Source organism: Bactrocera dorsalis, chromosome 5 (genome assembly GCF_023373825.1).
Source record: "Bactrocera dorsalis isolate Fly_Bdor chromosome 5, ASM2337382v1, whole genome shotgun sequence".
In the NCBI taxonomy this organism is placed as follows: Eukaryota; Metazoa; Arthropoda; class Insecta; order Diptera; family Tephritidae; genus Bactrocera; species Bactrocera dorsalis.
Window position 1 is genome coordinate 27,390,150 of NC_064307.1, and position 27,990 is coordinate 27,418,139.

The window sequence follows — 27,990 nt, forward strand, 5'->3', positions numbered from 1 at the left end:
TAATCGATAAAAGTATAACATATTTTATACCGACAAATTACTAGATAATAACCATATTTAGGCGTTTAAATAAAAGTAAGACAACCTAGATATACGTAAAAACATTTCGATAAAAAAATTTAAGAATAAATACTAAAAATGCATTTGAGAAAACTATATTTTTAAAGTAAAAAGATATTCTTATTTCCGTTTCAAATAAAGTAGTCAATAAAGGCTGTAAAAGTACTACCATGCATTGAATTGTAAAAAAATCGATAATTAATTCTTCAATTATCGATAATTAAATTTTGAGTTATCGATATATATATATAAAATTGCGTTTATAAAATAATAATTGAACCAGCTTGCAGATCTAACCAAACAACGAATTGTAAATTAATCGATATGTAATACTTCAATTATCGATGAATAATATTTTGAGTTGTCGATAATTATAAAAATGCATTAAAAAAGACAATATATCAACAATATAACATATAAATATCGATAACAACTTATCGATGATACAACTTGCGATAACATAAACCTTTATAAATCATAAGCAAGCGGAAAATATTGTTAAAAACTACGCGCAAAACGTTAAAAAAAAACTCAAAAAGACGATAAAGCATTTTTAGCATACCGATAAACGGGCTAAAGAAACATCAGTAGCCAATCATAAAACGCCGAACGATTATCGGACAAAATTTAGAAATGAAATCATAACAACGACTAAATTAACCAATTTGAAGACTAAAATAAAAATTTGTTAAGTAATCGATAAGTAATTTTTCAACTATCGATAATTAATTTTTGAGTTATCGATAACAATTAAAGGTGCGTTAATAAATCGTTAATAAAACGCGTAAAAATCAATAATGTATCACAAAAATATCGATAACAACTTATCGATAATATAACTTGCGATAATATAAACACTCAGAAATCATAAGCAAGCAGAAAATATTACGCAGAATATTAAAAAACTCGTATAAAAGTCGATAAAGTATTTTAAGCATACCGATAACAAGCTGTAAATACATATATCAATACCCAATCATAAAACTCCAAACAAGTGTTGAACAAAAATTATAAAAGAAATCAGTAAGTAATTCTTCAGTTATCGATAATAATTTTTTTGACATATCGATAATTGTAAAGGTGGGTTAATAAAACGTAGAAATAATCATCACCGTAATAATGCTGTAATTAATTTTTTTGACTTGGGCTACGATATTGTTATATGATATTAGACTTATATTTAAACCCTTTAATAATGAGTAGTGCATTTTTTGTGCTCACTACTGTAAAGCTACACGAAAAATTTAATGGTCTGAATGGCTAGCCTAAAGTAAGAACAAACATAGAGCAGTTTATATGAGTACCGTACATACAAGTACATGTGTCTACGGTGGCGTCGACCAACAAAGCCGATGCGTTGTCCCATGCGTTGGAGCGTAAAGTACGTTAAACCTCGCACATGATGTTGTGAGTCTACGGCAATAACCCTACACCAGCCAACCATAAGCCTGACGTATGCAAATATGTAGACTTATACTCGTAGTACATATGTACGTGAGTGTTACATGCCACATTATGGCGACTACGTGATGGGAATTTCAAACCCCCTTTTTCCAGCAATTATAATTACAATTGAAAAAAACTTGTAAAACAATAAAAATAAAAAAGACGGTTCCTCATTAGAATGCTATGACATAAAAGTAAATCAATAAAAACAAAAAGACACAGCAATTGCTTCTTTAGGACAGAAGCATAACTTTGTTGGGTGTTCTAGATGATTCTCAGTGCTTAAACTAGAGAAGATAACTTTAAACTACAGAGTTTATGGTAAATGAAGTTCAAATCTTTTTAAGCAAATTTTCGGCATTAAGATAATAAATCAATTTTAGTACATATGTAGATTTTTTTGGTAATTTTAAAATTTTTCATTTATTCTTCAAAACCTATGTCGTCTCCTTCAAAGTAAACCCCCTTGGCCACAATGCACTTGCGACAACTTTTTTTCCAGTCCCCGAAACAGTTTTAAAGACAATTTCCAGAATGGCCTTCAATGCGTGTAGCGATTCACGTTTAATATTTTCAATTGACTCAAAACAGTTTTTCCGGAGAGGTCGTTTGAGTTTACTGAATAGCCAGAAGTCACACGGAGCTACATCAGGCGAATAGGGTGGTTGCGGCATGATATTGGTTGAAAAATTGACGAAAAAATCACGAAGAATGAATACACACAAATAATGCATAACATTCAAATAGCATTTCTTGTTGACAGTTTGTCCGGTCGGAAGGTATTTAGAGTGCGCTACACCTCGATAATCGAAGAAAACTGGCAATAATCTTGGTTTTTCATCTTCGGCTCACCTTTGCCACGATATTCGGCCGATTGATCGTCTGCTTCTAAATCGTAAGCAAAGATCCATAACTCATAGCCAGTAATATAACGTTTGCTGACATTCTGGTAATCGGAAACATTGTTTCATAGACGTTTGCGAGACGCTGTTTTTCGAAAAAAAAATTAGTGATTTTGGAACCAATCGCGCTTTCACTTTTCCTAGGCTCAAATGATCTTTCAAAATAATTTTCACTGATCCCTCCGATTTTTTGCCTACAAGAGTATATTAATATGGTATCCATATGTCATACAAGGTTGTATTTTGTCAATTAGCTATGAGGTATCGAAACGTGCCTTATGAAATCGCGCTTAGCAAAGAAAAGAAATAACAAATTACTAAGAATTTCTACGAATTACCCAACCGAGCACTGTGTCCACCAAGGCACTAATTACTGAGTACATTCACATCTTTTATATGCTAGTTGCTTAGGTTGTTGGCATTTGAACTCACCTGAAATGAGAAGAAAGAGAAAAACATTAGTTTTAAACTAGTAATCATTTGAGTACATACAGTTTTGTATTGTAATGTAGTAAAGCATTTCGGTTATGAATAAATGTAAAGAAAAAAATATACAATAAATACTATATACTCGCATTCTGCTACAGTGGACTGTCATTATAACCTAGAAAGCAGGTTTTCTCTGCAGGGTGCGTCATATCCTAAAGGAAAAAGAAAACAATTCGAACCAAAAATTTAAAATCGAAGCTCAAATCTGACACATTAAATATTTTTTCCTAGATTGGGATAATATTTTCTATGATTGGTGAACTTTGATCTTCACGGTTGTTTGGCAAATGTTTGTTTAAAACACGAACAGTTTGTCTGTCAACTTTTATTCATGCCATTTTTCACATAACACCCATCGACATAACGGCAGATACATTGCTGCGAAAATCTCTGTAAGACTCAGGGAAGCTAGGTACAGGAAAGAGTTCAGTCATCCTGAAATTCTCCGCTTCTTTGACTGCATCTCTGAAAATTTAAATCGCGGCCGATAGCCTTTTCTCCGCTTACATACCGACGAAGGGCTTATGGATCGGCGAAACGGCTGGGGAAGTGGCGCAGTAAACTTTATCAATGAAAAACTCAGCGGGAATGTTGGAAGGAAAGTTTTCAGTAGCGTTTTACATGCAGAGGTGACTGCCACTAAGAAAGCAGTCAATGTACTGCTACGAAGTGAAGCCTCTTTCATGAAGATAATTATTCGCTCGAAGGCCAAAACCAAACTGCAGTTCTATTTTTGAATTCGATCACTGTGCGCTTAAGATTAGTTAAGAGATATCTGACCTCACAGGTTTGGGCGCCTGGTCATAACAGAAACCCTGGAAATTGCAACGCCAATGAGCTCGGGAGAGGGCGACCATGTCGCGGTTGCAACGGGTTTGGAATGAGTTGGGGTTCCGTTGTCCCCTTGCGTTCTGGCGCTAGAGCTTAACAGGTTCTGATCAAAAACCAACTTCTGGGCTACTACACTATTCGCTCTAAGTAAGGTTCATATTGCCGCAATCGCGGGAGTTGCCGAATAGGCGTGCAACCAGTAAGACTAAAAATTTTGTCGGACGCTATAAAAGTTGTGTGGTGGAAGCTAAGGTAGAATAATCCTAACACTTTTTTCTCCATTGTCCAGCTCTTGCAAAACTTAGGTTGAAACAACTCGGCAGTCCTAACATCGGCCAACCTGGCGTAATACCCTGAATTGATATCAACCGTATTAACAAATTTTTGGCTTTGTCGAGTTTTAAGAGTCTTTTCGCTCAATACTTAGGCGCATTTAGGTATCGCATTGGTCCCACATTCTCAGCTGTCCAAAAGGGATTCGTTTTTGGATCGTCCTTTTAACCGGACCCTAACTTAACCTAAGGTTTCATCTGTAAATTCTATTTCAATGACGCCTGCTAATTGCGTCTAAATTAGACTACATCTGTATATTGGAAATTATTGTAACTTATGCAACAACAATAAATCGAAGAGCAAGAGCAACTCTCTTCTCGAACTCACATAGCCACAAACCCCTCTAAAACTTGACGAATATATTTATTTCCCTTCAAAACAAAATTAATATTCATTAAAATGTTCAAAAAAGCGCCCACTTGCTGTCAATTTTCATCAAAGTACGCACAATTAAGGAACATTCTAAACGCAAATAAAAAGCAACAACAAATCATTGTTCAATCCGCAGTGCCTCAGAAAGGGTCTTTATGGCAACAGTGACAACAGTGGTTAGCGTTTTCAAAAGATGACATTGTGTACGAATTGATGAAAGACGTGCACCACCTGCCCTCAACCGCTCCGATGACGCATGTTTGTTGAAGGTTTTTGTTATTGCTTTTTATGCGTAAACCGAAAGAACAAGCAAACAAACTTTTATATGTATGTATATAGCTACAAATGTATATGCATTTTGAGGATTAAACGCTTTAAGCATTTCCTTGTAGAGAACTTTCTGAAAATAACAGAAAAACAACACACAACGTTAACTTCGGTTGAACCAAAGCTTAACACCCTTCATAAGTAAAAAACTGAACATGAACTGAATTTTGATCGATCAGCTTATAAGGCAGCTATATGCTATAGTGAAATATCGACAGTTTCGACAACTGAGCAGCTTCTTGGGAAGAAAAGAACGTGTAAAAAATTACAGCTCCATATCTAAAAAGCTGAGGGATTAGTTCGGCTATTCGCAACACTCCCTCTTGAGACCCAGCATTTCTTATTGGATAATATTCGACCGATTACACCATGTCCAGCACGCAGTGAAGAAAATATAGCAGCCGTAGCTGAGAGTGTACACGAAGACCGTGAAGAGTCGATTCGGCGCCGTTTGCAGCAACTCGAACTGACATATGGAACGACTTGGCGCATTTTACGTCGAGATATTTAATTGAAAGCTTGCAAAATAGAGTGCAAGAACTGCTCTTGAAAAGTTCCAAGAAAATCCGACGTTTTCGAGCCAAATTTTGTTCAAAAATGAGGCTAATTTCTGGCTCAATGGGTATGTAAACAGCAAAATTGCCGCATTTGAGACGAAGAGCAACCTGAAAAGATTCAAGAGCTGTCATTTCACACAGTAAAAGTAACGGTTGGGTGTGGTTTGTAGGCCGGTGGAATCATCCGTCCATAATAACCGACTATTTGACGACTGAAATTGAAGCTCGTGAGCTCGGCAACATTTAATTCCAACAAGACACATCGCATCAATCAATAGATTTATTGAGAAAACACTTTGAGGAGTAGTTAATTTCATGTTTTGGGCCTGTCGATTCGTCACTAAGATCGTGTGATGTCACACCATGATCACCTTAGAGCTAAACATCACGCGTGTCATTCGACAGTCGAAATGCTTGAACGAGTCATCAAAAGTTTGACTCAACGGATGGTTCATCTGAGATGTAGAGATAATCTTCAAAAAAAAAAAAAAACAAATGGTCATAGAATGTTTTTTCGAATGATAATAAACGTTTCCTATTGAAATATTGAAGTTTCTGTGGTTTTTCTTTAAAAAGTAGGGAACCACGAAATGGCTCATAATTTATAAATAATTTCTAGCATCTCTGACATTTCTAAAATTCAGAATTAGACTATAAATATTTTCAAGGAACGAAAGAACCGTTAAATTGTGTAATCGAAATCAAATATTGGATTCATAAGAGCACAATTACTTAGAGTAGAAAACTAAAAAACGGGGCATCATTATTACCCAGGACGCTTAGAACACTTAAACTCATCTGAATACAATCTGAATGCATTCCGTCAACACGTCCTACGAAAGCACATCAAACCTATAAGTAAATGTCATTGCAATACTGTTACAAAACAGCAGCTGAGCGAAAAAAGAAGAGGACATGCAGAGAGAAGAGATTGAGCTACGCACCACTACGAGGTTACGCCGGCTATGAAATGCATAATAAATATGAAACTGATGATAATGCACGCCCGTCACACAGCCAAACCGTTGCTGGCAAGAATATAATGATGAATGACATTATAGCGAAGGACGGGAATAAGGATAAGCCGGGTGCGCAACCCCTGCTCCTTTTGATACTTACAATAGTCAATGCAACTTAAAAAGCTCACAACGCCAAAGGATGCGGAAGTGAACAGCAGACGGCTGGCCGGCCAGCAGTCACTTTTCACCATCCATAAACATATACATATGTATGTATGTGCATGTGTATGGATTTGTAACTATGTGCGTTGCTATAGCATGGCGCGTCTGTGGTTGACACGCAGACAGCGTAGCATTTCGGATTTCAGCGGCGTGCGTAGTCACGAAGGTTAGGGAAGTTTTTCGATGCATAACGTGTGTTCAACCCCCGGACAGTGACAGCCCCTTGTATTGGTAAGTGCACACGCATGGAAATTAACATGCGTCGTCGCCGGTTTGTGGAAAACGAAAACTAAAGAAGCAGCGCAACGTAAGTTGAGAATGAAAAATCCTCAAACAATCGTCAACAGACCGCAGCTGAACTCGCTCGCTAGGCGTGTGACGCACAGTGGAGTGTGAAAGATGGCAGTCGCAAGTACTTAAGGCCAGCTGGATTAGCATATGGTGGGTTTTATGTAGCGGCGAATTGTTTCTGCTGTGTACACCACCATTGTGGAACATCCTTGATGCATGAAGCACATTCACTTGACGGTCTGGCCTTTAGTTAAAAGTACATTTTATACACAAAGGTCTATGATAATCTTATGTTTTAGATGTAAAGCTCGCTTAATTCTTTAGAAGTAGGAGAGTTTGCATTTTAGCTCTTAATTTGTTCTTATGCTGACTAGACCAGAAATACTCGCTTTCTTTGAAAAATCTCGTCAAAATCAGAGCTACAATAATAATAGAGTGTTTAGCAAATGAAAACTTCACTTAGAATTTTTCAAAAATGATTAAAACGTATCTGATATCGATATACATATATAGTATTACCTCTTTTAGTGGGAATATTGAAGATTCAAGTCGTTTTAGAACGACTTCGTTTATAATTACTTTTAGTATATATTTTCCTTCGATTTTGTGTCACTTTGTGAACCCCGAAATTTCTAAATCCCGCTAAGTTTGGAAGAACATTCTTCAGAATTTTACTTTTTGTAGCTATTCTCTGGCAAGTCGTTTGATTTGGTAAACCTTTATGAATTCCGAAAATGTTTAACCCCGTTAAATTCGGGATCCCGAAAAAATTTTCAGCTCATTTCGAAATGCTGATACAAAATGACAAAATTAAACAATATTAAGTCTTTTTATAATGAATTCGAATTTAAGTAGATTTTGGGTCACTTTGTGAAACCCGAAGTTTCGAAATCCTGCTAAGTTCGTGAGAACATTCTTCGGAATTTTGCTTTTTTAGCTGTTCTCTAGTAAATCGCTCAATTTGGCAACATTTTATGAATCCCGAAAATTTGTAATCCCGTTAAATTCGGGATCCCGAAATTTTTTTTAACTTATTTCGTATTGCAAAGTTGACCATTTAATTTGACTTTTGTGTTCGCAAATGTAATGAAGCTTAATATTATATAGCATTTAATGAGCATTTCAAAGCAATCCTAAAGGTAGACTAAATATTTATAAGTATGTACATATGTATGTACTTTAACATTTAGATATATTTTTATTGTAACTCGTTACGTCAAAATCAGGCATGTATGCATATGTACATATGTATATGTATATAGTCAAGGACTCCTCACATGAGTTACTACTTTTTATAGCAACCCTAAAGGTATGCTACATGCGGAAAATTTATTCTCAAAGTTCAATTTTTCAGCGTTTCCTGTTTTATTGTGTATTCATATCACCTATACATATATCACGTATCAAATATACCAGTTCTTATAATAAGCTGATACACCACTTCATACCGTGAATACTAAATGTATACTACAATTATTAACTTGTTTGCTATAAGTATATAAACTTTTATTGTAGGTCGTTACATAGAAACCAGCCACGTACATCAAAACTATTAGAAGGACTATATTGGCTCAATTTTCGGCGTTTACTTTATAAATAAAATATATTTCATTTATTAACGAAATTTTAGAAAGCAGTATTAAATTAACATTTGAACGCTGATGAAAGCATTTTGTAATTTGTTGGTTGTAAAAAGCCTACAGGACAAGAAATTTGTCCCCAAACCAACAACAACAAAATCACAACGCCCAAAGCACGTGTATGCCCAAACAGCCCAACGATTTATACATATTATAAATATTTATGTGCGTACACATGTCAAACAGTGTCGCAATAAAAGGGCACAGAACTAACGGAGAAAACTTGCTCGCTCGTGCCAAATGTGATCTGAAACTTAACCGCTTATAACACCCACAAAATAGGCAACAAAGTTTGCACACGGCAAACAGAAAGATATTTTCGGTTTTACCCAACAGCCCCCCACCCAACGCAGAGTCAACTAAAAGCTATCCTTCGAAGCTGTAGCGAGCTGCGGCAACGAAGTGGGCAATAGGTGCGAACAAACTCACACATATGCTATATACATATAGTATGTACATATGTACATATATTAAGTGGATGTGTAAGGACACGCGTTGAATGATTCACATTGGAAAATAGAGAATAGATATAAATATATATTTATGCACGTATTAATATCGATTTGTATATACATATGGCTACATGAAATTCCCGGGCAATTTGAAAGCATATTCGCGTTGTTTCATTATAACCTCACAAAAGTTTTATTTGACGGACGTAATATTTACTCAGGGTATACATACATATATAAAACTATATACATAAACATATGTACTATATCTGTGTATAACTATGATTTGGAAAACTATGATGACAAAAAACTATGATTTCAAAAAAAAAAACTTATTTAGACGTCCACAGCCCTTGAAAATACTAAGCACTAATCTTTAGATTTTTGAAAATCTTCTGGACAAAATCAAGTAAACCTTATGAATGTGTCATATAAATAGTCAAACCTCGTCAAATCGCACGACCGACGCGACCTATTAACTGAGCCATTTCGTGAGATAACACTTTCACCAAACTTGGTTTTTAATAAATCGGTTGGGACATTCGCTGTGTGGCTTATGGCGCCGTCCTGTTGGAATCACATATTGTCCAAGTCCATATCATCAAATTCGTGTGGTAATGATTCCCATTCACAGTACCTGCCGGTCTTGATCATCACGAAAGAAGTACGCCCTAATGACGCTGCCGGCCCATAAACCGCACCAAACTGTAATTTTTTTGGGATGCAATGGTAACTCATGAGGTATTGGAGTGGATTGCTGCCTGACCAATAACGCATATTTTGCTTATTGATGAATCCATTCAGCCATAAATTAGCCTCATCGCTGAAGATCTTTCAATGAAAATCCGGATAATTTTCAAGTTGTTGCTCAGCCCAATTCCCGAACATGAGGGGATTCTGGTGGTCAAGTGGCTTCAGTTTTTGCGCCAATTTGATCTTGTATGTATGTAGCCCAAGATCTTTTCGCAACAACGACGCCACAAAGATAGCCAGCGGCGTGTGAGAGTGATATGAGGTTTCCTGATACAGCAATATTCTCGACACTACGAGCACTTCTTTTTCTCATTGGCACGGGAACATTTTGTACTATGCTTGTTGATTAAAATTTTTCCACTAGACGCACAATTGTTGATCTGACGATTTGAGGCCACTGACTCCGTATTCTGGTAGTAAACTTTAATAGTTTCGACTCGTGGTTGGATCGTAAAATATGGCGTTGTTTGTAGCGTTCTTATTGAAAAACCCCTTATTCAGGTAGTCTGACAACTGAGTATTGAGGAATAGGGGGACGACAAAATTGGCAAGTCTTTCAGAATAGTGTGTAAGCTTTCCGAACTTGTTGTTGGGTTTTAACAATCGGGTATTTATAAGCTTTCGACGATATTGCAAAATATATGTACAGGTATATAGTAGATTTCTAAGCATCAACAGAGGTTGGAAATGTAATGAAACAATTGGTTCGAAGCAGAGCAGATTAATATACAATTTCCGAACAGATTACCGACTCAATTAAGATGTTTACAAAAACAAATCTGGATGAATATAAACACTATAAGAGTATTACTAAATTTTCAACACATAAATCCGTTAAATTTGGCTGGAGGTTAAGTTGGAAATAAAATATTTCAAACCACTTCGATTCGAATTCAGCCCACTCTGGAGCCAAGGCTACTAAGTATTCCTCGAAATCAATTGTCAACGTGCAAAAATTCTACTAAATTATTAAATTTAATTTCTGACTATGTCTTTAAAAGAAATATGGAAAAAAACTGGCGCACTTCAAGCCCAAAATATCTTTAATTGTCTACAGTTTGCGCTCGCGGCGTTTTCATGCATTTCGTGTGCTTTCATTTCTCCATTTTCCACAGCAAACATTTACCACAAAAATTGCGAAAAAAAACTTGACAACAACAACGAGCACGAAGCAATCTATTAATGCTACACATGACACACACGGACGCTACCGAATAGCCCCGAACGCAATGCGTGTCCTTGCCAAAGTGCCCGCATCAAGCAGCGTCGGTAAGAAAGCGTATGCCATAGAAAAGCAAAGCGGAAAGGTGATGTTCATGTTGATGAGGTCGATGGCGCATATTGTTGCTGTTGTTGTTGTTGTACGCTTTACTTGTAAATGATGCGCTTGCGTTGGCGTTCAGGCGACACAAGGACAAAGTGCAAAAACAAATGCGAGCAGAGAAAAAGTCGTAACCGAGAAGCGCCGCGCCGCGAAGATGGAGGTAAAAGCACAAATGTGAAGAAAAACCAGAAACAAAAACAAAAAGCGAAATATGAGCATAAAGCAAGACATACAAATACAGATGTATGCACACAAAAGGCGCCAAGAGAGGCGCTTTTTGTTGGCTAAGGGCGAAATCTGTTGGTAAGCCAGCCAACCGCACACAACAGAGCAGCACAGCAGCAACAACAACGACAACGACAACAGCAACAATGTAACATTGTAATGTAAGAAGCCAGTGCGCGGGGAAATGTAGCGATTTCAGCTTGAAGTGTGTAGATTGCGGCAATAAAGCGAAAATCTGCGACGCGCTGCTGTTGGAGGCTCCTTCTGAGCAGCCTTCGCTGATTTTCTTGCGGTCTGGCATCGCTGCGTGGCAGTGTGAAGCGTTGCGGTTGAGCTGCTGCTAAAATACTTTGCACACACACATGCACCCACTCAAGAATGTACATAAAAGTTGCGTTTAAGAAAAAAAAAGCTCGCAAAAAATACCAAAATACTTTACTTTGGCAGCTTAATTTTACTAGAAATCTTGCAACAATAACAATAACAAATAGCGCAAATAGGTGGTGAAAAATACGGTCGGTCGGGGTGATTCAAGCGTCGCTCTGCAGTTGTGGGAATTTATGAGGGTAGGCGGCATTTTAGAGCAATCCACTTGAGATTAAAGCACGAAAGTCCACTCAGTGAGTGCCATTCTGGCTTCGCAAGTCTCTAAGGATCACATACAGCGCTGTTAGTTCCATTAGAGTGACGTGTTTATGTGAATATGTCCGCATTGCTCGAAATATAAAAACTCGTTTAATGATAAATATCATAATATCTATTTGGTGTAAGAAAAATTTAGAGATTTTTGATAAAAAATAAACAAGAAATCCATTATATTTTTAATAGTTGGCTTTGGTAATGGTATGAGGCTTATATAAATGCTGAATGGCGTTAGAAAGCTAGGATTTTGAACTGAAAAAAATCTTAGACAGTTTTGTGATCTATTGCTTGATCAGCAAATGAGCGAAAACACGTCATAATTTAGATTTTTGAGCCAGGCGGATGAAAAAGTGAATAGGATTTACGGTACTAATACCACATGAAATTTGGTTTTGTCTATTCCCTTCCGATAATTTTTATGTCAAAAATGCAACAGGCCCTGCAAGACCAAATATCCAAAATATCAATAAAATAATGAAAATCATGGAGTCCATGACGGTTAAAAGAAGCTCGATATATGGCAGCCACATATCGATTTCGGTGAGTCGTCGTCATATGAGCTGTTCCCTTTTGTCCAAAATATTCATGCGGACCTGTGCTGTCCACAATTGGCTCATCTATAGGAAGTAATCGTTCATAAGCGATCATCATCAACTAATAGGAGAAAAAAGAAGAAACTCCATAAGAACAACGCCAAGCCATACACACCGGCAGCGACTCGCCCGAAGTGCCAGGAGCTTAGCTGGGAGGTTTTCATGCATAGTTCGGACCTGGTAGCATATGATGACTACCTGTTTCTGTCTATGGCGTATTATAAGTGCTGAATCTTGTGAAAACCAACTGTAATAGATTTTGCTAATAAGAAACAAAGTTTCTATGAGGTAGGTGAGTATAAAACAGAGGCTCTTTATCCGAAATCAAATTAGTTCAACTATGCTCCGTAAAACATTCAATTTATTGCAAAATTAATGGATTTATTTCACTATTACTATGGAGGTTGGAGAAGTTCTCGCAAGTGAGGAAAGTTCTCTGAACACCATTGACTTGGGAGTGACCAGAAACGTTTCCTTTACATTTGAGTGCAGCAGCTCACGACTTTCGATCTCAGTTCAAGTATCGTCCGGGTAGCCAAAAAACATCCGATTGAAGGCTAGCTAAAGTGATAAGACGAAACATCCCTCCCCATGGTTGAGCGCTGTGTTTGGGATCCGCCACGTAAAGAAACATCTCCAATGAAAAGGACACAACCGCCTCGGATGAGAGATCTCCCTTTTGATATCACGGCTAAAACTAATATACCTGTGCAAACTGACTTTGAGCAATACCAAAAGCTCCGTCAAAATCGGGAAGGACCGTTTAATACCAAACGAGGTTTCAGATAAGGCGACTCCATATCATGCGACTTCTCAACAACCGCTGCGTTGGGCAAAGAAGCGAACAAATGAGTCTGGCAGTGAACGAGGGCAAGACGAAATATTCCCTGTTATTCATTTGGACGATGACAACATCTGATGAATCGGCGTTACGAGTTTTCGAGAGAAAACTTTTTGAACCATAGCTTTCTTTATATTTTTATTATGTAAAAACAGATAAAACTATAACAGAGCCTTAAATTAAGCAAAATTTTATTGCAGGAAATTTTATGAAACGAAGGTCAATTTCTCTTTCATGTTCACTTTATTATAAATTATTTAGTTTACTATGAGATGTTTTGTGCAAACGGCAACTCAAAATAATAGACATTAGTAGGCGTAGGATTTGTGCTCCATTACTTGCAATAAAAATAAAGCAAATAAATTTATAAAATAGCAGGCAATTCAACCAAAGAATGGCATAAACAAACCACAAAAACATATGTGTGCTTACGATTTTCAAGGTAAATATTCGAAATTGGGAGAGAAAGTGCGAGCAAAATACTCTTAAATTCACGTTGTCATAAAACATACATACATATTTAAGACATGCAAAATACGCGCAGAATTCAAGTGGTAATAAAAGTGAAATTCAATAAAAGTTTGTTGAAACAAATTTGTGATTTATATATGTAGATATGTATACAATAAAAGTATACCTATAACTGTGCATAAACAAAAATGTGTGCGAAAAATATAAACAATAAAGAATTCAAGGTTAAGAGCTCGGAGGCTTACTGAAATCCAACAGCACTATTTTACTCAAGGCTGTGAAAAATAGGAAATTAGGTTGTCTGTATTTATTATTGTTACTAAAAAAATCAATTTTAAAAATAAATTAAGTCAATAACAAGCAAACAGTTGGCTTTGGCCTTAATACTTACCCTTCACGGGTGCAATTTTTATAGCATAAAAGAGTATTAAAAGAACTTTATCATGATTTTTCCTTAAAGTTTTCTCTTATTGGGCCTAAGGAAAGTTTGGCGATCGCTGGACCTTAGCGGTAAACTTTCCCAAACACATCCTTACGGAGAATAATATAGAATGGACAATCCGCCCATTCAACCTGTACAATTCTCTCGGTACGGACGGAATGATTCCAGCAATGCTACAGAATGCGCTCTGTCTATCCGTACCGTGGCTAAGAGCGATATTTAGCTGATGTATGAAGTTCAACTGTGTGCCACACTGATGGAGAGAGGCTAGAATAGTTTCCTTACCGAAGGCAGGTAGAAACAACACAACCCACTCGAAAGAGTTGAAGGCTATAGACTTAACTTTCCTCCTATTCTGAACGTTAGCGAAAAATCTTGGACGCGCTCATTAGGGTCGCAGCGCTTTCTAGAAGCTTGTCCAAGCCAAGCTTATAAGAAATACGCTCTTGTAGCACTCCTAGAAATTTCTAAAGCGTTTAAAAACGTCTTTACGGAATCTATTCCGAATAGTATCAAGCCAATAGATGTTGATCCTGCTATACAGCGCTCGATCAAAAGTCTCTTGACCGCTAGAAGGGTGAGAGCAGAATGAAACGACGCCAGAATGACCAAGGAAGTTTTTACAGCTACTCTGCAAGGTGGAGTGCTATATCCACGTCTATAGACATTAGTGGTGAATAAACTGCTACGGAACTTTAATGGCAAGTCCCCCAAAATAGAGGCTAATGTGGACGACATGACCATCTTAAATTTTTGAACTTCCAATTTTATTTTTAACACATTTATTCCACAAAAAAATAGAAAAGATAGAATGTTTCCAAAACTATAATATGTAAGCAAAAATACAAGTTTTCAACCTCACAAGCTGGCTCAAGAAACATTTTTGTTGTAATTTTATATTGCTTTTACAAGCCAACAAAAAAATTAAAATTGCCTTAGACAGCACTCAAAAGAGTGACCTTTTCTAATTACAGCCAGGCGGCAGCTGTTTTTTTATTGTTTCTTTTTACGTGCACACATGCATATAGGTATACATACATACATATTTAGCTACTATATGTGGACTCATCAGGTAGCTCAACCAGTTCTTGCTCTAATGCTATTTGGTTTTTCAAAATTTTCACGGACCTCTCTCAAGAAGTTACATACGAGTAACATTTAACAGTTAATTGATTGTTAAAATAGGTTAGAATTTGAAAGAAAAGGTGAAACAACAACATTTGTGGGCAAATAAGGGCATACGCGATACCTCGGTCAAATTGTAGGCTTATTTAAAGTACATGTATGTATGTATTTTATTTTATTTTTTTTACAAAAGCAACTTTATTGTTTCACAACTGTAATAACATTTACATAAAACATATATGCACACCAACATGTATGGTATTTATATAACTCTTTAGGCGTGTATACCTTGTATGTATGTATTGGTTACAGGATTATTTGTTTAACACTGAGGTGAAAAAAGCTATTTTATGTTGCCTACAAATGTAAATACAAACATATTTACACATACTCGCATATATGTATGTATGTATAGCATCAAATGCTGCCAACTTGCATTTGACGTTGTTCTTTTGCTGCCTTCATTGCGTGAATGCCACACAACTTGTTGCAATGCCAGTGGAGGGCAACAACAATGCCGACAAATGCTTCGGCTTTTGCAACAAACAAGTGCAATAAACCAAAATGTTTACCTACCTACATGTCTATATGTAAATATGTATGGATTTCTCCTGCTGCTTGTGCAGGCGGCTTATAATGTTTCCTCATATTTATTGTTATTGTTGTTACTCTTTTTTGGAATTTGGGTTATTTAACATGCACTCGCTGCACCAACGCATACGAAAACAACAAATCGGTCGTAAAGCTGTATAAAAAATGCCAAAAGCAGGATGATCCTTTGCATAAGAAGGATATTGCGTTTTGGTTGCAAGTATAGGATATTGTAGCTCAAGTAAAGCAGCGTTTCTGGTTAAGTGGGTAAGCGATATACAGACTTAGCTTGCTTGAGAAAATGCATACAAAATCAACCTGTTATTCCTCTAACGGTTAATTTGAAAATGGTAAAAAGTGAAGGAAATTCATAGTAAATGAAAACCTCATTGGAAATATAAGATAGTGAGGCCTCTTTTTGTATAGGGATTTTATAAAGGTTGCAACAAACATAGAGCCTGATATTTTTACTTCTTCTAAAAAAAAAACAGGCGTCCATTTGCTTGGTAGTGCTTCGTGCGCGAACAGCTTTTGTTAGATTCGGCTCCTTTTGAAACACTATTCAATCGATGGCTGTTTACTTTCAGGCTCATTCGTATAAATCCACGAATCAACATCTTACACAATTTTATAGACGTGTTTCGAGGCAACTAATGCCCATGCTGGTCCCACTAATGCCCATAGTCGCTTCAATCTCACAATATCAGTTTGCGCACAGAATCAATAGTTTCCGGAACAACAAGTGATTTTGAACCACCTTCATGGAATTCGTCTTGGAGTGATCTACGACCTAAATTGGATTTACATTACCATCGATAAACACTGTTCCTTAATGGAGCTTCATCATCAAGAACTAAATTTCATCGAAGCAATATTGTCGAGGAGTTAATCCATGTCAAAAGTTGTAGAAAATACTCCCGCGAAAGTCTTCACAATTTAATTCAACTTTTTGACCGCGATGAATATTTTAAGTTACTGTACATAACACATATAGCGCTTCTATGTCAGAACATTCTGAGTTGTATGCCAACAAAAACGTCACATTTTATGATAAAGTTGTGGGTTGCTAGATTTCATCACTAGTGTTGCCAGATTTTAACACTAGATATTCAAGATCCCGAAATATAAAAGGCAAACTATGTACGAGTACGTACTATGAATGAATTCGATGGGCAAATTGAAGCATTAGTAGGTGTTGATTAATTTTAGAACGTCAAGTTTATTGAGGTTACTGGAGAGCCATATCGAAGGCTAAACGTGTTAATACAAAATTAATGTCTAAACTTAGACTTAGCCCCTGAACAGTTGCTAATGGCGTTAAGTTTTTATGAAGATATCCATTTGGATAACGCCATTATATTGTTTCTGAAAACATGACGAAAAAAACGCATCGGTCAAATCGCCATATTATCAAAGAAAAGTCGGAAAAAATATCTGCCATATTGAATAAGTAATTCCAATCATAAATTAGGCACTTCATTACAATGCAGCTATGCTAACTGTTAGTTGGCAAAGCCGTCAGTAGCTCAACTAAGTGAAAAAAAAAACAATTTTTACTAGGCTTTTCATTTTTTACGCATTTCTGCAAATTGTCGCTGTGTGATTTAAAAAATAAATATACACACATGTACATATGTATGTATTTATATCCATAAATACATGTGTCGACTAGCAATGGAAGAAAACATAAAATACAAACAAATGTAAAAACACAAAACAGAGTGCTAAAGGTAATAAAATACATATGTCTATACAGCAGTGGATACTGAATTGGAAACGCGCGTAAATATTAGTCTGACTCATCTACGATTCGAAGTAAAATTAGAGTTAGTCAATTAGAGTAACATTTAAGAGATACATTCCCACGACAGTTGAGTTTACTTTACCGGTAGCGGAATTTTTATCCGGTTAAGCACTCAAAACCTGAGGACATTTCTCAAATTATTTCGGCAATATTTTTTGCCATTACTAGAAAAAGACATAGATAGGGTCTAGGTAATAGAAGGAGAACACATTTTTCATCGGGTATAGGATGTATGTAGGAAATAACGGGTGATCCTTTTTTTGACACCGCTAGACCTTCCCAAGCGACATCGCTATGCTTTATGGGCACTTGAAAAGTTCCAAGAAGATCCGACGTTTTCGAGCCAAATTTTGCGCAGTGATGAGGCCCATTTCTGAGTCAGTATGTAAACAAGCAAAATTGCCGCATTTGGGACGAAGAAAAACCTGACGAGATTCAAGGGCTGCCATTTCATCCAGAAAAAAACAACGGTATGGTGTGGTTTGTGGACCGGTGAAATCATCGGCCCATATTTCTTCAAAATAACTGCAGGTGAGCACGAAATCGTTAATGGCGACCATTATCGTCCAATGATAACCGACTATTTAATGCTTGAAATTGAAGCTCGTAACCTCGACGATATTTGATTTCAACAAGACAGTAACAAGACCGCGCCACTTCCCACACATCGCATCAATCAATGGATTTATTGAGAGAACTCTTCGGTGAGTACGTTTTGCTCCGGTCGATTTGCCACCAAGATCGTGTAATATCACACCGTTAGAATTTTTCTTGTGGGGATATGTAAAGTCTAAAGTTTATACGGACAATCCTGCTTCGATTTAGGCCTTGGAGTAAAACATCACGCGTGTCATTCCCTAGTTACCAGTCGAAGCTCGAACGGGTCATCGAAAAATGGACTCAACGGATGGACCATCTAAGTCGTAGCCGGGGGTAATATTTGAAAAAGATAATCTTCAAAAAAATAAATGACAAAAGAATGTTCCTCATTAAATTTTCAGTTTCTGTGTTTTTTCTCAAAAAAAAAGTAGGGAACCTCGAAATGGATCAGCCTTTATTTTTTAGGAACTTCTCTTACGCTTTTTTCCGGGTATTACTGGCTGTATGGCAAACTTAATATACGCTGTTGTAGGTATAAAACTATTATTCCATAAAATATACAAAACAAAGTTTTCGTAAGTGTTTCTTATTCAACGACAACTGCTGTATCTGCATAAATACTATATATGTCCATATGTATGACAATGATGCAAAACAAAAACTTCACAGTTCCAACGAATGTGTAAAAATATTGAAAATGAGTATCGAAAACAAATGCTACATTGAAATCCGAGTTGAAACAGCCGCCCAGCGCGCTGTACAATATTAACAACAACAACAACAGAAACCCTTCAGCAAAATAAATAAAGCACCGAAATTCGAATCGCACAACCCATATTTCGTTTCAAATCGATGTGGCAAAAGCAAAAACAAAAAAAAAAATTGTAAATAAATAAAATCAGCATACAACCCTGGCTCCCGGCGCGAGCAGCGAGTCAGCATATCAGCAGCAAAAACAACTGCAATCGAGAATGAAAAATCCATTTTCACCGGTGGTACCCTGCATGTGTGTGTGTGTGTGTGCGTCACCAACGGAACGCTACAGGAACAAGCGAGAAAAAAATATATATGTGAATGAAGAGAACAACAACAAAGTGGAAGCTGACGTTAACTAATTTGAGTCTACCGGAGGCGAGAGACGCCATGCAACAAAGAGTGGCAAAAACATCCACCAGAAAAATTCAGCATCACCAACGCCAACAGCCTGGCTATACATATACACGTGACTATGTACACATACATGTGTGTTTGTTTACTGGCACGCTGAATCGAGTTGCTCGCATTCTGCCCGTAAACGACACAAATTTATTGAAGGTCATCGATCTTAAATGGAGCAGCCGCCGCTAAAGGTACCCAGCTCACGCTTGGTGGGGAAGCAAGCTAAGCTGCAGCACAACCACATATGTATGTGTGTGCGATTGTGTGGTCTTCGCAAATAATCGCGGCCGGTCGCTTGTTCGCGCATTAAGTGGGAGTGAACACGAGCAACGTCAGCTCATCAAATAGTGAAACAAACGAGTAGATAGAGGCTCGCAAGTCAATCCAGCTAATAGTCAGCTGCTGTAGCGCCTATCGAATGGCCTGTTAATGGAATTTCGACCCAGTGTCGGTACTTGGGCTAAAGTAAATAAAGACATTTGTCGTTCGATCGCTCGCTTATTTGATAATATTCCATTTGGGGGCGGAATTTAAGTAGTATAGAACGTCGATTGCTAAGCGAGACTGTGAATGGCGTAAGCGTACTCAGTCATTAACGAATCGGCATACATTTGCTTGGAGGTATGCGTCTGAATAGGAGGTAATAAATAAAACTCTATGACATTAGCTTTCAGAAAAAAATTTCTTAAAAATTTGTTAAATTGAAGGCATCTTGGGATGTGATTACGTGCCTTCTGATATGATCGTTGTAGTTTTACCCGGTTTACGAACATCGTTCGGACTACGTTGGTAAATGGATAAGAACCTAGTTTGATGTTATCAACAAGTTTAGATGACTATAATTACTGCCAAATAAGGTTCCGCGTGTTCCATTAATTCCAAATCACCCGTCTCATTTTTTCGATTTTTTTTTTTTTGATTTTGTGATATTGACATTGGTACACCACGTGTCACAGCTTAAAAACTTGACAATACGGCAATACAAAGTTGAATTTTACCCAAAAATTTTGTACGTTTTTCGGACTGTCAAAATTGGATTCAACAAATAGCCGTTTTTTAATATCTGAATAGCAACAATCTGTCAGTTAAGTTCTGGTTAAGTTGAGTGGTTAAGTTCTAGTTAAGAAAAAGGTTCTTTACCGAAAGAAGGAGTCTTGGTTAAGTTAACCAAAACTTAACTAACAGATGACTCCTTTTTTTTGTTGTTTTTTTAACAGTCCTGTTCCTTTTGCGACAGACCTTGTACATAATATCTAAATACCTAAGAAGACAGTGGCTCCTTTTTATATTGCACACTTAGGCAAATGCCTTTGGCCTCTGTCGCCATTGTTCTTAGACCATATTATAAACATGAGAGTATAAATAATGTCATCAATTTGCCCTCGTCTGTCTGTCTGCCCGCCTGCTTGCCGCCATGTGGGGGGTAATCAATGCAAAGTGTGTGTAACTTGATTATTTATGGAATTTTTTTTACAAAAATAACCTCACTATGCCCCTTTCATTTTATTTATTTCCAGACATGAACGCACCGAGACAACATGAGCACACAAACGGTCGGTGTGACACGCACACATCTAAATATACATACATATAGGCGCACATGTGTGTGTGTGCGCCATAAATATGATGCTTCAATATTTACCAAGCATCATCAATTAAATTGCCAACATGCGAGCAGTGTGTCGTCGGAATAATGAGTTAGTCATGTCATTTCTTAAAATGCCATTGCGCAAGTGCATGTGTAGTCATATATGTATATACACATACGTATGTATAAGTGTGCATGTGTTGCTTTATGTAGTAGTGCGTATTTTTATTTGCAATTTTGTTGCTTATTTATATGTCAGCATATGTATATAGTATAAGCAATAATACTTGCATGACTCTCCTTTAATGCAAAAAACACTCAATTTGACAATAATTGAATTCAATTGTCCGTCCCTTCATTAATTTTGCAAACGCACATACTTATATAAATTCAATTGAAAGTCTTCTGCCGCTAAACTAAAGAGGAAATTGTAACGAATTATTTATTAGTGAACAAATTCATGCGAAATATTCGAAGAATTGTAAACTAACCCTAAAACAACTAGTTTGTCACTAGTTGTTATGTTAAGCTAACCATTTAAAATTACTTGCAGTCTATTTTTAATGATCAAATTCATGCGAAATATTCGGACAAAAGTAAACTAACCCTTAAACAACCAGTTTGTCACTAGTTGTTATGTTAAGCTAACCATTTAAAATTACTTGCAATCTATTTTTAGTGATCAAATTCATGCGAAATTTTCGAAGAATTGTAAACTAACCCTAAAACAACTAGTTTGTCACTAGTTGTATTAAATTAACCATTCAAAAATTATTGGTATTCTTTTGCACCAGTGATTTTGCGGGGGTGGTGATTTTACTAAAAAAGTTTGATGTACATAGGTGATCGCAGGGATTAGCTGGTATAACCTAATTTAATATGTTCGTATATTCTCGCGTTTTGGTTTCAAGTATTTTTTGCAATCTATTGGAAAAAAATTTACAGGAAGGTAGACGATCTCATAATAAGACAGAGTCTTTCCAACCCATCTTGTAAGAAATTTTGAAAATTACATACTCTTGCCTTCGAGGACTTACTCAGCGTAAATTTATATGAAAGAGATGACACTTACCAAGTTTAACTTTAAAATTCCAAAATCTCAATAGAAATACAACTTTTATATTTGAAAATTGTTGTGCACTCACCTAAAAAAAAAAGAGAAAGAGAGAAAAATTATGATTTATGTAATAAAGAAATGTTAATTTTTATTTCAAAAGTACTTAAATTTTACTACTAAAATAAAAGATAAAACATTTTGCTAATATTTGAAAAAAGAACTGAGATCTTTCATTGTTTTTTGGAAAGTTAACTGAGAACTGAGAGGTTCAGCAATTGTACATTTAAAAAGGTTAAAATAAAATACAAGTAAGAGATGAGAAATGCGGATCAATATTTCCATCAACGCTCTTCCAGGAAAAAATCTATCAATCAGCTGATTTGGTAGTTCGATCAAAAAATTTAAATTTTTTTACTGAAGTTATCAAAATTATTAGTAAACGAAAACTTATTTGATTCTAGCATCTAGCAATATTGAGTTTATTTTATAATTCTTTTATTTTTTATTTTTTTTAACTTGATGGCAAGCTTGCTACAATTTTTTTTCGAAAGCTGCTTGATTTCATAATATCGACACACTTAAATTTGTTTAATTGCAGAAAAAAAATGTATGACAAAATAATAAACAGGTGGCAACCCTTTCTTAATAATTTCATGAAATTTTTTTCGAAACCTGCTTAATTTCATAGTATTGACATACTTAAATTTGTATAATTGCACAATAAAATTTATGACAAAAAAATAAACAGGTGGCAACCCTATTTTAATATTTTCATGCATAGAAGCAGCATACTCCAATTACTTATTTTGAACTTCCCAACTCATAATTTACCTCTTACAAAGCTTATTCGATAAAGAAATTTTCTAAGCAACTGGCAACTCTGTAAAAATATATTTTGAATTGCAGGCTTTATTCAACATAAATTTATTAACTGATACATTTTTTCTTGGATTTTTTTTAACAAGTAGTAAAATTTTCAGTAAATTATTCGGCAGTTTTTTTTAATGTGGCAACATTTTAAATTTTTTATGTAAATTATTCGGGGATAATTTGGAAAAAAAATTCTCAAAACCAGATATTATTTAGATACTGCAGCTTGAACTAAAGTACCGCGCTGCACACTGCAAGTGTGACGATATTTCGTTGCGCTACATAATTTCGTTGCAGTTGCTCGACTTTATCAAGGTGCCTAAACAGGTTTCTACTACGAAATATTTCATTGTTTTTCGTGCCCACTGAATTTTCTTAAAATACTACATACATACATATGTATTAGTAACCGTGCAGTAGCTTCAAACCATGAGCTAAATAAACATTAAATTACTAACGTGTCCAGCGGCAATAAAGTACAATATATGCATACGATCATAATTTGACCTCACTTCGTCTCTGCTGGGACAGTTTGCGTGGGCGCAGCAGTGCGTCGTAAAAACCGATCCAATTTCCCTATGTCCACACGGGCAACGTTTGCCATTGTCATTCACTTTGCAAAGCCATACACACCTGCATGCATGTCAATGTATACATATACGCACACACATACACATGCATATATGTAAATATATATGTATGTATGTGAGTGTGTAGTAAATGCTTCATTGTCCTGTTTCGCTGAATTGCCCTGCAACTGACATCTCCATTGATGGCCATTCGGCGCATACATATACATACGTATACAAAGCCAGACACACACACACAAATACACATGGCTACATTGTGCACTAAGTAAGTTAGCCGCATGCGAATAAATGCCAACTGAGCGCTTTGTGTGCAGTTGAATGTCAGCGAGGTATACCTGACAGGCGTGTTTCCTTTTTCGCCGCTACCCGTTACATACCCGCTACATAGCTCCACACCGCGCGCCCGCCTCATTGGCAATTATTGATTTCTTTGTTTGCTGTTGATGAATTTTCCGACACAGTTCCCGTGAAGGTAACTCGTCGTCATCTCTTCACGTGTATGTGTGTGTGTGTGTGTGTAGTAAGGCTATTCAGCTACTCAACCATTCAAGCTATTTTCTCAATTTCCTTCACAAAAATCGCTTTGTTCGACTTTCTTCGTTATTAGCTTTGTTAGCTGAGCGTTTGGTTCGTTTGTGTTTTTTTATTAGTCACACGCTTCCTTGTTCTTTGCTGCCGATTTGTTATGATTTCTTTGCCTGTTCGCTGCATGTATGTATTTATGTATGGCTCTTAATTGAGTACACTTGCACTGGTCACATGTTGTGTGACGATGTGTGTGTGGCACATTCATTGCCTCACATTCGAGAAACTAATTGAGGGCGTTGTAATCTTCTATCTTCTCTTCGTCGCTTGACCTTTATCCTGTATTTATATCAAAACATTTCCTACAATATGCCTACGTACTTATCTGCACCCAAAAACAAATGTAATTAATTCAAATCATTGTTTTCCAGAAATTGACAGCAAACGACCCAAAGCATGTCGATTAATTTAATTGGTTAGATCATTCCTTTTGCTTATCTTTTTAAATGGAAATTTGCTCTTACTTGGAAAAATGTCTTCCATTCAAGTAACCTGCATACAAATGCTTTTTTTTACACACACACAGTGTATGTATATGAGCCCACATACCTATTTATATACGGTTTCCCAATAAGGATGATACGATTTCTAACGATTTCTAAGTGTCGTTTCATCCAACTGCTCGAAGTAATGAAAATACGTTCTCAAGAATTGAGACTGTCTCAAACCACAACCTGGCGTACTTTGAGAAATGATTCCGGCTTGCATTTGTATAAAATTCTTCTAACCCAAGGACTGAAGCATTGGACCACCGTAAAAATCCTGAATTTGCCTTGGAACAATTGGAAAACGATAACGATTTTTATAAGAAAATCATCTGCTCGGATTAGGCTCACTTTCATCTGAGTGGTGCCGTAAATAAGCAAAACTGTCGTTTCTGGAAAATCCACAAATTATTCATGAAAAACCATTACATTCACCTTAATTGACAGTTTGTTGTGGTTTTCGGTCTGGTGGAATCATCGTTCCGTATTTCTTCCGAAGGAAAGCTGGTGACACTGATTTCTGTCAATGGAGAGCGGTATAGCTCGATGATAACCAACTTTTTATGGCCGCAGTTGGTTAGGACAACATCTGGTTCCAAAAAAACGAGGAAAAGTGACACACAACGCGCGCTACAACTCAATTATTGTGATAAAAGTTTGCAGATGCGATTATTTCAAGAAGTTGTGACGTCGAATCACCTCCAAGAAGTTGTGATTTAACACCATTAGACTACCTCTTGTGGGGTTATTTGAAGTCATTAGTCTTTAGCAATAAACCAAACTTTCTTCAAGCTTTAGAAGTTAATATTGGACGTGCTATACAAGACAAAAGACTTGATTTAGTACTCAAAAACTGAGTTCAAAGAATTCGTTCCTGCAAAAGAATGTCGTGGAGCCCACTTGATGGATTTTATATTTAGAACATTTTTGTATAGACTGTACTTCATATTAAATAAAAAAATTTTAATTTCCTTAGCAAGTTTTTTTAAGGAAATCATATCATAAATCATAAACCATTACCTAGAGTTACATGGGCTGAAAAGCCTTTGGATTTACCGAGGGTTCACGTCACAAACCAAAAATCTTCATAAGTTCTTAGAATACTGAACTAAGCTAGAAAACTGTCAAATATTCTCGAGATAAGGTCAAATACTCGAAGCTTAAATCTATGTATCAAACGGTAGCAAAATTTGTTTAAGACGGACCAAGTTTCATTTGGATATTCGACTGTCCATGTACCCCAATTTGGACCACAAACTGTAGTTCAATGGATTCAAAGCTGGAATGTTGCTTTTGAACCACTGCAGGCTGGTTTTTGTCTTGTGTGCTGGAGCAGAATGTTGATCGAAGATCCAATACTCTCCGTCGAAGAGAGTTTTGCTTAACTGCTTTACCAAGCTTTTTTAAACGTCCTGCTGGTACACATTTGCGCCAGTTTTAACCGCTTTTCACAGAACTGAAAAGATATAAAGCCTTAACAGGATGACCAGTGGTATGACGATAGGCTATCATGTGGAGATAATCTCTAATAAGTCTGGCTTTTGATCTTCTTTTTTCTTTTAATCGATATATTCATTCGCTTTTACATAATTTAATGCTTTCTAAGGGGACTCAAACGCGTTTGCGAACAGTGTTTATAGCTGAATTGGTTTAAACCGTGCAAGGACGACAGAACAAAATTTGGGGTTAGGAAAATAGGAATGAGTTATCGTAGATACGGCTTATTCTATATTTCCATGTGTCAGTATATTCAATTTTTACCAATTTTTAACCCAAATTCTTATTAAAAAGTAATGAGAGAATGGAGAAGGATAGACTGCCAAACGGAGAAAACAAAATCGAATGATCAATCAAAAGCTAAGATTTTCTGTACTCCTTCTTAAAACTTAAAATACTCTCACTCATGAGATATTCTTGAAACTTGCTATGCTGAATTCATATTCTTACATACAAAATGTATGTATGTACGAGATATAAACTCAATATGTTAAATACTTAAATTGAATTCGTAAAGTAGCCCGCATACTCCACTCCATCAAATTATGATAAATATGTGCGTCGCCTACCAATTACTTCAAACTTATCGGCGATCACTGCCAATTGCACACACTCAAATGCTTAATTGAAAATCAGTGATCAATGCAGCATAATTTCTACGAAAAACAACACGATCCACTGAGACCCTGCCACTATGCCACCAGTGGCAGTGAATAAACAGTTGCAGGTAAGTGTATATGGTAAATGGAAAAAAACCGAAGTGCAGGTGCAGAATATTTATTTACAACACAACACCACCGAGAGGCATAACGAAAAGGTGCAACCAATTTACAAAGTAAAATAATGTCGAACATGATGATCATGGCGATGAAGACGCTGCACAAGGCGACGACGACGGTAAGTAAGCCCTTAGAGCGAGAGATAAAAGAGGCACCAACAAAGGAAATTATCAAATTACGAGTGAGAAAACAGCAGGCTTTGCTACGTACATAAAATACCTACATATACCCCTAATGGTCGTGGAGGGCGATGAAGTGGCAGCAATGGCATAAAAAGCAGCAAAATAAGAACTGAAGTAGACAATAGTTGGCGGGGATAATAGGTAGATACAAGTGCTTTGATTGAGAGAGAGTATAGGAGACCCAGTAGGGAAGAAAAACAATATGGATATGTAGCACCGAAGCGCCTATTCTGTGTTATATTATGCTATGAAGAAACAGTTCTTCCAATTTATACCTCTTCCTTTCCTATATCTCCCCAAAAAGCAAATAATCATCGGTCAGTAATGAAAACTTTATTTGAAGAGATCACGTTAGACCTTCTTAAGTTAGCCGACATCGTCATTATTTGAAGAGACCGGGTGAAACATTCTTAAGTTAGCCGCTTTCGGTGTGTTTTTATGGGACTTTCTACGATCTACCACGAAATGTTAAAGAATATGATTTGGTACTAGACTAGACTCTGGAGTAAAGTAGAGAAAAGTTTTGTGATACCAATCCATTTGACAGTTTATAGATCTATACTTTGTTTTTTTTTTTTAACAGGAAGTGGAACTAGAAGAAGAATATTATTTAATTTCAAAAGACTTATCCGAATACGAAATTAACTAAATACCGACTTTTGAAGTATGATAGTTGACATTTCTTAACAGTGATACGTCAGAAATTCGTAAAATCCTAATAAATCGGAAATTCCTTAACGAACTGCAAACAAATTGTTAAGCGAAGTGACCGATATTGAACCGTGAAGGGTCTCAAACGACAGATTTGGATCCAATAGAGTTTCTGATAGAGGGGCTAGCACAAAGTTACCGATGTCGAACCGTGGAGGGTCTCTACCGACTGGTTTGGGCCCAATAGAGTTTCTGC

At 36.5% G+C, this 27,990-nt stretch overlaps 1 protein-coding gene across 3 annotated transcripts in view; it reads right to left on the reverse strand.

The window, feature by feature from the left end:
• Nucleotides 1-27,990, reverse strand: part of LOC105223273 (serine/threonine-protein kinase NLK2) — a 267,485-nt gene that overhangs the window by 212,010 nt on the left and 27,485 nt on the right. The window lies entirely within an intron of this gene.